The sequence below is a fragment of the Dermacentor variabilis genome, chromosome 11, assembly GCF_050947875.1.
Source record: "Dermacentor variabilis isolate Ectoservices chromosome 11, ASM5094787v1, whole genome shotgun sequence".
Lineage (NCBI taxonomy): Eukaryota > Metazoa > Arthropoda > Arachnida > Ixodida > Ixodidae > Dermacentor > Dermacentor variabilis.
This window is the reverse complement of record NC_134578.1, coordinates 4,683,652-4,697,039: the sequence shown is the minus strand read 5'-3', so window position 1 is coordinate 4,697,039 and position 13,388 is coordinate 4,683,652. Positions and strand designations below refer to the sequence as shown.

General features: G+C 45.0%; 1 protein-coding gene across 2 annotated transcripts in view; it reads left to right on the top strand.

Annotated features, from left to right (window-relative positions):
• Nucleotides 1-12,323: 12,323 nt before the first annotated feature.
• The window catches only part of LOC142564844 (uncharacterized), a 53,076-nt gene continuing 52,011 nt past the window's right edge, over nt 12,324-13,388 (top strand). Inside the window, exon 1 of one of the 2 annotated variants that reach the window (XM_075676023.1) lies at nt 12,324-12,608. The gene's annotated coding sequence lies outside the window, so the exon portion shown is untranslated. The remainder of the gene's footprint in view (nt 12,609-13,388) is intronic. The other variant, XM_075676022.1, reaches the window with a different exon arrangement.

Genomic DNA, 13,388 nt, shown 5'->3' with positions numbered 1-13,388 from the left:
GTTGCCCGATAAAGATAAGTACACGTGTCAATAGTGTTGAAAAGTGTGAGAAGTGTAAGTTCTGTGTCAGTATGTAAGTTTCTGATCATGTCATACATGACTCGGCCAGGTCCCGGTGCAGTGCTTTTGCATGTGTTCAATGCAGCTCTCAACTCGGCAATACTGAAAGGCTGGTTATACGGTTCATTCTGTCTGGATTTTCGTAAGATTGGCTTACCTTCTTCTATTTAAGTTTAAAAAAAGGATTGGGAATAGTTCATTGAGCTCGACACGCGCTCAAAGTGCTCCCCAAGTGAGTCTGCCTGAGCTTGCAGGGTATCGCCTTAATTCTGTGTTTACCAAAGGGAGTGAATATGTTTGCCGCCCGCTTATTCTATTAACCCTGTTCCAGACTTTGGCCTCATCTGTATACGAGTTGATACCTGATAAAAAGTTCTGCCAACTCTCTCTTCTGGCCTGTCGGTGGGTTCGCCTGCCTTTGGATTTTGCTTTCTTTAAATTGATAAGATTCTCCGCAGTGGGGGAGGCGCGTAGCAATCCCCACGCTTTGTTTTGTTTCTTACGAGCGATCCTACAATCGTCGTTCCACCACGGGACACGCCGTTTGCGTGCCAAGCCATTTACTTGTGATATACATTTAGTTGCGGCATCTATTATGAAGGCTGTAAAATATTCCACAGCAGCATCAATTCCTAACGAGGACATGTCATCCCATGAAATACTACTGAGAGTTCGGAATTTCTCCCAGTCAGCTGTATCAATCTTCCACTTAGGAGCCTGTGGTGGATATTCGTTTTCTTTAGCTGTTCGTAGCAGTATGGGGAAGTGGTCGCTTCCGTAAGGATTGTTTGTAACTTCCCATTCGAGTTCAGGCAGAATAGAAGGAGAAACTATGCTGAGTTCAACTGAAGAAAAGGTTTTGTTGGCAAGACAGTAATATGTGGGTTCTTTCTTATTCAAAATGCACGCACCAGAAGTGAAAAGGAATTGTTCAACAAATCGTCCTCGCGCATCTATACGAAGGTCGCCCCACAGGTAATTGTGTGCATTGAAATCGCCAAGAACAATATAAGGTTCTGGCAATTCATCTATGAAGGACTGAAATTCATGTTTAGTTAATTTGTAATGTGGGGGTATGTAGAGCGAGAACACAGTGATAAGTTTGTTTAGGAGAACAGCACGAACCGCCACTGCTTCAAGGGGCGTTTGTAGCTGCAAACGTTGACACGCTATGCCTTTCTGAATAACCATGGCAACACCGCGTGATGATGCGAGAGCATCATCGCGATCTCTGCGAAACGTAACATACTGTAGGAGGAAATTTGTGTGTTTCGATTTTAAGTGTGTTTCCTGTAGACACAGCACTTTTGGATTCTGTTTGCGGATGAGTTCCTGCACATCATCAAGGTTTCTAAGAAGACCTCTGACGTTCCATTGTATTATCTGTGTATCCATATTTGAAGTAAATAGGTACTGTGTGTACGGAAACAGAAGTATTAATTACAGAGATTTCAGAGATTAGATTACAGAGCTCTTTCGAGGCCCTGTAATCGGGGTCTTGCCTTTTCTGGAGCGTTCGAGGGAGCCTCGCCGCTCCTTAGGCGCTTGGCTCCCCTTGAGGATAGGTGTAGTGTCCATTGCCTCTTGTGAGGCGCCGGACACGTGCTCTTGCGAGCGAGAAGTTACCAGGGAGAGTCGCGCCTTCGAGGGCAAGACCGCTGCGCCCACCAGCCCGGAGGTCGATGGGGCTCCCTGGGGGATTTGGCTGCGCCGGCCGTTGCCAGCGCTGGAAGGGACCTGGGAGGTTGAGGCAGCCTCGGCTGCGCCCACCTTCGGGGTCGATGGTCCCCTCTCCTCGGTTGACAGAGCAGAGCTAGCTGCAACTGCCGCGGGGGCAGATGGCGTAACTGCCGACTCACTGCTTGTGGGCCGGACAGCCGCCGGAGGCCGTTGTGACGCTGCCCCCTGACGCGCCACATTGGCAAAGGTTTTCTTGGGCAGGTATGATACCCGCCTGCGTGCCTCCTTGAAAGTTATGTTTTCCTTGACTTTGATTGTAACTATTTCCTTTTCTTTTTTCCAGGAAGGGCACGACCGCGAATACGCAGCGTGCTCCCCATCACAGTTTACACAGTGCAGAGCGTTCGCACAAGCTTCAGTGGTGTGTTCGTGGGCACTGCATTTCGCACATGTTTGGCGGCCCCGGCAGCTCTGCGAACTGTGGCCGAAGCACTGGCATTTGAAACATCGCAGTGGATTTGGCACGTACGGCCTAACACGGAGCTTTATGTACCCGGCCTCGATTGATTCGGGTAGGACACTTGAATTGAAGGTGAGTACTAGGTGTTTGGTTGCAATCTCTTTACCATCCCGCCTCATCTTTATTCTTTTCACATTAACAACATTCTGCTCACTAAAGCCCTCCAAGAGCCCTGCGTCGGTCAGGTGAAGCAAATCATCGTCTGAGACAACGCCGCGGGTAGTGTTCATAGTTCGGTGCGGAGTCACTGTCACTTGAACGTCCCCAAATGACACGAGACTGGATAACTTTTCAAATTGTTTCAGATCCTGGAGCTCCAAGAGGAGATCTCCACTTGCCATCCTTGTTGCCTTGTAACCTGGACCAAGGGCCTCAGTTAAAGACTTTGATGCTAGAAATGGGGAGATTGCGCGTACTTGTGTATCTGACTTTTCCGAGTGAATGACGTGAAATCGTGGGAAGTTGGGTCTTTGACGTCCAAAGAACTGAAATACATCTTCGGTGCGCCCTCTTTTCTGAGGGCGATCTGGGAGGGGAGGGAAGGAACTAGCCATAGAATAATGTAATTTTCGGCAATAACGCCAGCCACCCACCGTGGAGCCCTACAAGGGGACGCTACAGGGACTGTAAAAAACAGGTCCTGTAAGCGCCAGCTGTACGTTATCACTATAACCAAATATGAGATAACCTAGCTAGGTTGGCTATTCACACAAGGTTAACCCTCGCTGCCTGGAATAATTGGAAGTAAATGGAAGATAGGAGAAGACAAGAAAGATGAAAAGTCAGCGAAAGACGAAGGCTGGAGGGAGAGAGAGACAGGAAAAGGCAACTACCGATTTCCCCCGGGTGGGTCAGTCCGGGGGTGCCGTCTACGTGAAGCCGAGGCCAAAGAGGTGTGTTGCCACCGCCGGGGGGCCGTAAAGGTCCAAACACCAGGCACTGGCTCAACCCCCAGGATCCCCTTTTCCCCGGACACGGCTAAGCCGCGCACGGCTACGCGCGGGAGGGTCCAACCCTCGTGTGCTCGGGTACGTGGTGTCGCAACACACCAAACACCTGCTGACGCAGACGCCCCTGCGGGGGTGCTATAACTTCATGCGTTGTCTTGATATGAACTTGCATTTTGCATGGAGCAGTAAATCCACAATCGTCTCTGCGCAGTCTGCCCCTTGGGCGATATTCAACCATAGTTCTCAGCCATGTTCTGTATCTCCTTGTGAACCCTACCAACGGTTTCCAATGATGAATGACAGTTAACACCAGACAGAGGGAGTGAGATGTAAATGTTTTGCTGTCGATGATATGTACGTATGTACATCTATTCATGCACGCTCTTTTGTCACACTGAAGCCACTGGGTCTTCGGTCTCTTCACTCGAGCACAACACTGCATATTGTTTGAATGGAAAAATAAACGCAGAGTCTGTCTACTAGTCTATGTCTCAAAGATGTCTTGCCAAAACACTAAGTTAACATGAACAACGGTGAAAAGTTGACCCAGCAACATTGCCTCGTGGACTGCTATATAATTGTACTCTGCATAAATTATCTTTGTTACAATATCTGATGAAATAAATATTGCCAGTTTATGTCATCCAAGGGCCCAATGCAGCTCAACCGAGCACCTATCATGGGCACAAGAACTTTGCAAATGTCTTCAGAATCAGAATCAGTTTTATTCAAGACAAAAATGGGGATAATTACATCATAAGTATATACAGAAGGAGGTCCCGTAGTTAGAAACTGAAGTGAGACCTCCTGTGCATGATGACTAGAATTAATAAAACAACAATGGCAACATGTAAAATTTGCGATAAAGGTTTTAGGAGACAAGGCATAAATGAACAGAAAAACAGCAGATGAATGTATTAAGCTATAACAAGGCTGTGGATTAGTCAACAAAAAGTGAAACTACAAAAATAGCTTAAGAAAAGAAAAGAAGTAAAAAAAATGCGAGACATTATTATCATCATCATCATCAGCCTGGTTACGCCCACTGCAGGGCAAAGGCCTCTCCCATACTTCTCCAACTACCCCGGTCATGTATTAAATTGTGGCCATGTTCCAGGCTCGAGGTCATGAGGCATTGCGTATACAGGGTGGCCAGTTTTTCTAGAACAATCTGCCCACCAATCTTCAACAAATCTACTGTTAGCTGATCCTCCCCAGCTTCCTTCCCCCTTTGCATAGCTTCCAAGGCTTTCTTTACTTCTTCCGGCGTTACTCGTGGGATTTCAAATTCATCTAGACTATCCTCTCTTCCATTATTGTCGTGGATGCCACTGGTACTGTATAAATCGCTATAGAACTCCTCAGCCACTTGAACTATCTCGTCCATATTAGTAATGATATTGCCGCCTTTGTCTCTTAACGCATACATCTAATTCTTGCCAATTCCTAATTTCTTCTTCACTGCTTTTAGGCTTCCTCTGTTCCTGAGCGCATGTTCAATTCTATCCATATTATACTTCCTAATGTCAGCTATATTATGCTTGTTGATTAACTTGCGAAGTTCTGTCAATTCTATTCTAGCTATAGGGTTAGAGGCTTTCATACATTGGCGTTTCTTGATCAGATCTTTCGTATCCTGCGATAGCTTACTCGTATCCTGTCTAACGGAGTTACCACCGACTTCTATTGCACACTCCTTAATAAGATTGTCGTTCATTGCTTCAACACTAAGGTCCTCTTCCTGAGTTAAAGCCGAATACCTGTTCTGTAGCTTGATCCGGAATTCTTCTATTTTTCCTCTTACCCCTAACTCTTTCATCGGCTTCTTATGCACCAGTTTCTTCCGGTCCCTCCTCAAGTCTAGGTTAATTCGAGTTCTTACCATCCTATGGTCACTGCAGCGCACCTTGCCGAGCGCGTCCACATCTTGTAGATCAGGGTTAACGCCGAGTATAAGGTCAATTTCTAGTATCGCCATTCAGGCTCCTCTACGTCCACTTTCGGCTATCCCGCTTGCGGAAGAAGGTATTCATTATCCGCATATTATTCTGTTCTGCAAACTCTACTAACAACTCTACTAATAACATAGCGAGGCGGATGCTCGACCTCTACACCACCGCTACACACACACTCTCTCTCTCTCTCCAAGAAACACTGCGAGGCACATATAGAGAAACAAAGTGAAAGTTAAAAATACAACACATAGTACACTCAAATGGGAAAGTCGGAGGAAGCTAAAAGAAAATACTTAAGTTCTGTACGAAACCTGTGAGATTTGAGCAATGTTAAAGGGAATGGTAATGTGTTCCACAGAGATAAAGCTGAAAAGTGTAATGACTGCTTACCATAGTTCTTGCGAACGATGGGTAAAATGAAGCTTATATTTCCTGCAAATCTGGTGAATAGTATTTACATTAGTAAGGGATGTGTTGGTATGATAGTTACTGGAATATTATTGTTTAATGCCTTAAAAATAAATCTGGCCAGGTTATATTTAACAAGATCAGACACATTCAAAATATGATGTGTATGTAACAGCTGATTTGCGCTAATGCTACGAGATGAAAATGTTATTAGTCGAATAGCTCGATTCTGAATGACTTGCAACGAAGTTAGGTGACTGTTATGTTTCCCCATGATTCAATGTTATAGTTAATATGAGAATGAACAAAAGCATAATAAAGCGACTTGAGTGTTGAAAATGAGAAATATGGTCGTGCTTTGATTAAAACGCGTATTCCATATGCCATTTTCTTTTTCACATTAGCTGTGTGAAGGGGAAATTTGGGATGACGCTCAAATTCCACACCTAAATAGGTGCAATGATCAACTGCAGTGATTAGGTGATTGTTGATGGAAATAGATTGAAGGAGCTCAGGCGATCGCTGATGTGAGGCAAAGACGGCAAAATTGGTCTTATTATGGTTAATCTGCAGCTTGTTAAGTTGACACCATGTGGAAATTTTCATGAGATATTCGTTTAGCTTACGTGTTAGCGTTGATATACAATTGTTAGAACTAAATATAGTAGTATCATCAGCGTAAAGAATACACTTCGATGAGGAGAGGCAACTATAGGCAAGATCAGTAATATAAATTAGGAAAAGTAGAGGACCTAAAATGGACGCCTGTGGTACACCAATGTTAGTAGTAGCGTCTTTAGAGTAGTACCCAGAAATGTTAACGACTTTTCTATCTTGTAAGTAACTGCGGATTAGAAGTAGAGGTGGACGAGTTATTCCGATGGCTTCAAGTTTAGCACAAAGGATTGTGTGATTAATTGTATCGAAGGCCTTGGATAGGTCAACGAATATCGAGGCTGCAAATTTAGCTTCATCAATCGCTTTTTTGAGATAATCAGTGAGAGAAATAAGTGTTAGATTAGTTGAAAAGCCGGAACGAAAGCCAAGCTGATAAGGGGAAAAAATACTAAATTTATCTAAATATTTTGTTAGACGCTTTCCGATAAGTTTTTCAATAACTTTATTAATAAATGGAAGAACGCAAATGGGTCTATAATTCTGTGTAAGCATGCGATCACCTTTTTTGAAAACGGAAATGACTCGACCGCGTTTAAGTTCACGTGGAAAAACAACCGGTTTTAAAAATCAGGTTAATGACAGCTGAGAGGACGTTAGCGATATGTTCCGCGATCATTTTGATGGGGTAGGCGTTAATATTATCTAGGCCAGCACTAGTGGCTTTAAGGGTTTTAATTACTAAGATTACTTTATCAGGTGTTGTTGGAAAAAGGAAAAATGAATGAGGTAGGTGTTTTAAGACATGTTAACGACGTGTTACAGCATGAAGCAGAATCAGAAGTGTTATTGAAGAAAGCATCAGAAAAGGCATTTGCCATATCAAGCGGTATTAATGTATACCATGTCATTGTGAATGATTCTCGAAATGACGTTCTGAGAGCTACGGTTTAAAAAGGTTTTAACTATTTCCCACTTTTGTCTAGTGTTATTACTACATTCTATAATTTTTTTGTTCGTTACAATTTCTCTTCGCACTTCTCAGCTGTGCAGAAAGTGAGTTAGAAATTTTTTTATAACGGGCAAGTAGTTCAGTATTGAAAGGTTGCGTCTTTGTTTTTTATACAAATCTTTATTATATGCAGCTTGATTTTTGAATGTGCGACATTACAATTACGTTTGCAGTACTCTGTTCATGACATTTGCTAATCAAGGATGCTACGCCTTTGACATTTACTGCTTATATATGAACATCTGCGCTTACTGCTATGTATGGTATTGTATGTGCTGTTTAACCTCCGAAAGCTGCACATGGGCTATGAGACATGCAGCGCACAGCTTCTTAGCTGCATTGCCAGTTCATGTGTGAGCTTAATATAAGGCAATTTAATCTTTGGATAGTGCATGAATAAGACATGCACCTAAGACATTTGAAACGAATTCTCCACCATTTATTGTTCATGGTTACCTCCTCCGTAGCGCCTAGGCCGAGTCATATATTCAAGGAGCAAAAGTCTCGAGATTTTCTCTCTCGCGCCCGCTCTTACTCGCGCCTGCGCACAAACGGCTGGCGCAGTCCGTGTGCCTTAGTTGCCAATTGCTGTTTCTTTAAAAGCGACTAAGCTGTGATCGAGGTCATAGTAGATGGCGCCGGATAACTTTATTTAGCTCTCCTGGGGATATGTTTAAGGTGCACTTTGATCGTACAATACGTGGGCCGGTAAATTCCTAGTTGGCGTTCCGTAATTTTTCTCGCACGGGCGTGGTATATAGCACTGCGTCAGAAGTTGGTGCCTGGGCGTGATTGTATTTTTTAAATATATTTTACGTAGTAGTTATAACAACGTATTATTATTTCGTATTGTTGACGGCGCCTGCAGGACACCAGAGCGGCAACGGGAACAACATAGCTAGAATCAGGACTGGTCCGGGGTTCGGACTCGTCGAGGCCTGTGAGCGCCAGGGGTGTATAAGATCGGCTGTCCGCGATAGCGGACAGCCAATTTTGTATGCGAGCACTCCCTGCGCCGCCTGCTTTATTATAATCTCACGTGCTCTCCTGAGGCATCCGTTAGCGGTTACACGAGCCCTCCTGGAGCAGTACTTGAGAAAAAAAAATCGTCGCGACGATAAAAGCACCCCGCAAGGAAAAAAGCACCCCGCGAATTCTGCAACATATAGCGCTCGTACGGAACGCCAACGAGGAATCTGCACTCGGGCCTTTTGCATTTCGCCTTTATCCCGGCTGCTGCCGGACACGTCCTCGGTGCATGTTTATAACAGCAGGGAAAGGACGCAAGGGACCACGGGACCCCCTGATAAGAATTAACAATTTTGCTGCTTAACGTTAACATCGTTATGCGTTCGATTAAGTAAATGGGTATCGCATGCGTCATATGCACTATATGTTGCGTTCCATCTCCTGCGACAAATAATTTCGCGGTTTTTGGTGATGGAGTGTGGACGGAGCTGCCGTAGAAGCCGCGCGTAGAGCAGTTATGTAAGTTTGAAACCCAGTACCACGGCAAGAATGAGTGCATCTGTTGCAATTCGCTTAATAATTAATCATCCTCATCCCTTCGGGTTTCATTGCTTGTGCGAGCCTGACAGCTCAGTGGACTGTGTATTTGTGCTGTATACGTTCCTTTTCTGCAAGACTGATAAGCGCCTTTATTAAACCCATCTTAGGACTGTTTGGTCCTAGAACCCTATTGTTTTCTCTTTCTATACCCGCCGCCGCCCTGGCTTAGCGGCTATGGTGTGTCGCTGCTAACCACGAGGTCGTGGCATCAAATCGCGACGGCCGCATTACGATAAGAACGCCCGTGTCTCGTGCATTGGGGGCACGCTAATTAAAGAACCCCAGGTGGTCAAAATTCATACCTAGTCCCTCCCTACGGCGTGTCTCCTATACTCCGTTTCATACATCAGGTGCAACGCTGTGGAAGCTACGCAAAAAGTCCGGTCACCAAATTTATTACTCCGCGCGTTTGCATGCTTCGCAGAGTGCCAGCGGTAGGTGGTTAGAGGGGGAGGTGTCAACATCGGCTGGGCTGCGCCGCGTATGGCGGTGCGGCATTTTTTCATGACAGCGACAGGTGGCGCGCTCGTCGTCTCCGAGATGCCTAGCGTGATGTCTCTCTCCGCTCCGGCTCCAAGCGCGCGTCGTGAAGTCTGTGGTGAAGTTAGCTTCGCCTTCCCCGCTTTTGTTTGCTTGTCATAAGGAGTTCTGAGTAGCCCCCCTTCTTGACCCACGCCACTGGAAAAATTTGGTCGGTATGCAGAGTAAGCTGGATGATCTCCTGGATGTGGGCCGCCTAAATGAAGTTCACGAGATATGGTAAAGCATTGCGATGCGATGCCAGATCATCGTGAAATGGTGGGATCAAATAGCGACTCTCGCATACCCTACTACGTTAGCGGGTATGTTACCAGGAAAATGCTAATGAGAAGAAAGTGCGAATAATGTTCTCTAGCTGTTGCTTCAAGCAAAAGACTCCCGCATTTCGATGGGGGCGAAATGCGAAAACACCCGTGTAATTAGATTTAGGTGCACGTTAAAGAACCCCAGGTGGTCGAAATTTCCAGAGTCCCCCAGTACGGCGTGCCTCATAATCAGAAAGTGGTTTTGGCACGTAAAGCCCTACAAATAAAACAAAAGACTCGCGCTTGCTTCCGGAAGAGGCGCCTTACCAACCACATGGATAGAGGTGGCCTACTTTACCCATCTCAGGCACGAACAGACTTGGTTGCTGCGATGGAAGATGCCTTCACGCATTGTTTCAGCTTTAACAAGTTGAAGGCTGACAGCATCACGGGCCTTATTTCCTACCTGTCAATAAATAAGCTGGATATGGTTGGCTGTGCGCAGCATAGCGTAGAAATCACCTACCAAGTGATACGGTTTTTTGTCATCACGAGGTTGCACGTCCCTGTCGCGGGAGAGAACGCATTGAAGCAAGGGAAGCGAAATAAAATTAAGTACCTCAAGTTGAGGCACACGTATATAACTGCATAACTGCAAAGTTTATATCAGCAAGACCAACATAAAGCGTTTGTATATGTAAAACAGGAATTGTTCACATCACATTGTATGCCCAGAAATATCTGCATATCTGAACAGAATTTCCCACCCGACAAATTATTGTTTGCACAGTGCACCTTGTTCACCGTTTCTGGGTATATACCTCCATTATATATTGGATTTACGCTCCATTTCGTGTCATATTGTTTGTTTGAGAGCTAACAACCATAGAGTCATGTGTATTATTTTATTAACAATAAATATTTTTAAGGCATTTTTGGCATTATTTGAGCTGTACTAAATACGCGAACTTAGTTCTTTGCAGGTTTCTAATATTGGTAACCAAATTTCCCTTAACGCTCTCATTATGCTGAGTTTTGACCATTGGTGCCTACAGTTCTACCTTTCATTGCAAAATTAAGTAAACTTGAAATAATCATGGTTCACTCGAGCGGCCCGTTTCAACTGAGGCGCGCACTTCAATGAGTCGCGCACCAACCAGTAGACGATTAGGACAAGCGCCTGTAGCTCAAGACACTAATAAAGTCACGCCAGACAGAACTGCATACGGCACCCCATACTATTCCCTAATATGTTAAAGTGGCACTGGCAAACTGCAAACAACCGCCTACTGCGGAAGCTTTCTGTTTGGTGCAATTATGAGTTTCACAAGTGTTGCACTGAGCGCGAAGCTAAAGCGCGGCGATAAAATGACCAAAATTTAGTACATAGTACGTTAGGCCAGCTGCAGTGATAAAGTCGCCTAGCCTTTAGAATGATTTTCCGATGCGCGTATTGCGCCCCAAGAAGCCGCGGAGCGAGAAAGCGCTTCACAGCGGAACCAAATAACCATCTCGGAGTATCTCGGAGCCGAGAGCAGCGCCGCCGCATCGTCCTGAAAAAATGCTGCCTGCATGCTGCATGCTGCGCGCGAGCATGCACGTTAAGCTGCCGCGACGGGCTGCAATTAAAAAAATAATGAAAAGCAAATTGATTTAAAACAACGCGTTAGCAGCCGTATAAGTACATGGATTGTTTCTATGGGTAAATTCTTTTTTTTTTCATTCAGAACTGAGCTTATATAATGAAAATTTTCACAAGAATCGGGTCAAGAAACACCGAACTATTTCCAAGTGAGAACGCAGCCACTGCAAAAAATATCTCTAGCCTCCACAGCGTTACACCTGATGTATGAAACGGAGTATAATCAGATCGTGGTTTTGGCACTTAAAACGTACGAATTATTTTTTTTCTCTGTCTACAGTGTTTCAGTTATAGGAACGTTGCTTCTCTGAGAAGACTTCCAACGCAAAAGAATGCAGACGCGCGCACTATAAAATTAGCACTTCAACAAAAGTGTGCATGGTGCTAATGGGGAGGGGGGATATTTTCGGGACCTCTGTTCTGTTTTCCCATCAAGTTCGTTCTTGCTATCTAATTCCAACCTCTTGCACTGTAATAAATAAAATAAAAAAATGACTTCACGTGCTGCTAAAACTATCCGTACGTTGTTGACATTATCAATACCGTTTACATGTAAAAACGTTGCTCATGGCCGCCAGAACTCGTGCATCAGCTACACACATCTATAAAAGGCACAGAGCAGAAGCGGCCCAGTTGCTAGGCATTGCTGGCTCCAAACAGTTGGAATCTCTCACGCGTCGGCAGAACAAAAGTATTTTGCATGTACGTAAATGAACCTACGAAATCAAATTCATATACTTTCATACAGTCAAAACTTGAAACTCTGGTAATTACGCGCGTGTTTGAGCACATCGCGTGCATGCGTCATGCTTCAGCAACACAAACTCTCAACGTGCGGAGCCTTTACGCCTTAAATAATGGTCCTCTTTTCTATTCTTTTGCGCAATTACAACACGGCATTATTAAGGAAAGTTACTGACTGCCGAAGCAAAATCTTACCTCAAAAACCGTTCCGTTGGGTTCCAACGGAGTTTTTCGCTGATTTCCTCCGGTAGCGCGTTAGCCGTCGTCTGCTACAGCAGGGTCGACATAGACGGCGCCACTGTCGACACCGCGCCAAGTGGAGGAGTGGAACGAAGGAGGAGGAAAGTATTTGCTCCTACTTTTAAACATTGAGGGGTTTTAGCCGTTGGTTTTAGCGATGTTGTCATAGGCATGTCATAGGTCCATAGGTGTTCTGTGGTACGGTTGCGAGTGCTACCCCACGGCGCCGGCTCGCAAACGCGGCAGGGCAGGAAGCGACGTCGCAGGCATATATTATTCGTAATAGTGTTCAACTTTTGGCGCGTACGTACTACATCTTGACAAGACGACGCATACGGATTGCCACTTTCGTTTCCACACGCCGTTTCTACAACGATGCTGCACCATTTTATTGCTTGCTTGTGAAAAAAAAGAAACGCACCGAATTGGTAAGAATGCATGTTTTGCTGAGCAGCGGGAAGGGCCCGCCGCAACGTTCACACGTGCACGCGGACTTTTTGGGTACCGTGGCGCGTAATTTTCTGTGCAGCAATACGAGTTTGCCCATGCTCGTGTAGGTACTGTTCGTCAGCGGCACTTAATTTTCGACTGCTTTTGTGTTATTCCAACTCGCAGCGCCCAGAATCTCTGGCATTCTCACGTGCACTACAGATAGCTGACATATATGTAATGTATATTAATCCTTCTTTTTTAGCATTGTTTAAAAGTTCTGCTGTTGTGTTTACAAAGTCGCAAGACTGCAACGTTTACAATGCATTGCAATGCAATGTCGACGAAAGACACACGCACTTTAGCATTCTGTGGTTTATGCACATCCGCGGTGCCTTCATATCCAGTGGGACAGTGCAGTGCCTGTTACATGGTAAACCGATTTGCGTGATTAATGCAAAAGCACGGTGCGCGCCTCCACTTGCTGTAAAAGCAGACACATGGAGTTGCTGTTTGTTTTACCGAGAATGGCATTTGCATTTATCGACAGGCAGCAGACGATCCTCCAGCTTATTCAGAATGGAACATGCATTTTTGCACGGGTTTCTACATCTGCACGAGCCCGAATTCACAATTACACAACTTGTTGTATTTTGTCACGTGAAAGCTTGTCTTCTTTTTCGACCGCACGGTCAAAAACGAAAGACCAGATGAGTCTCCCCTTTGCATCGTTTGTGTCTTCCGTTGCGCTATCCCAAGTGTGCCGGATAGTTGCGAAC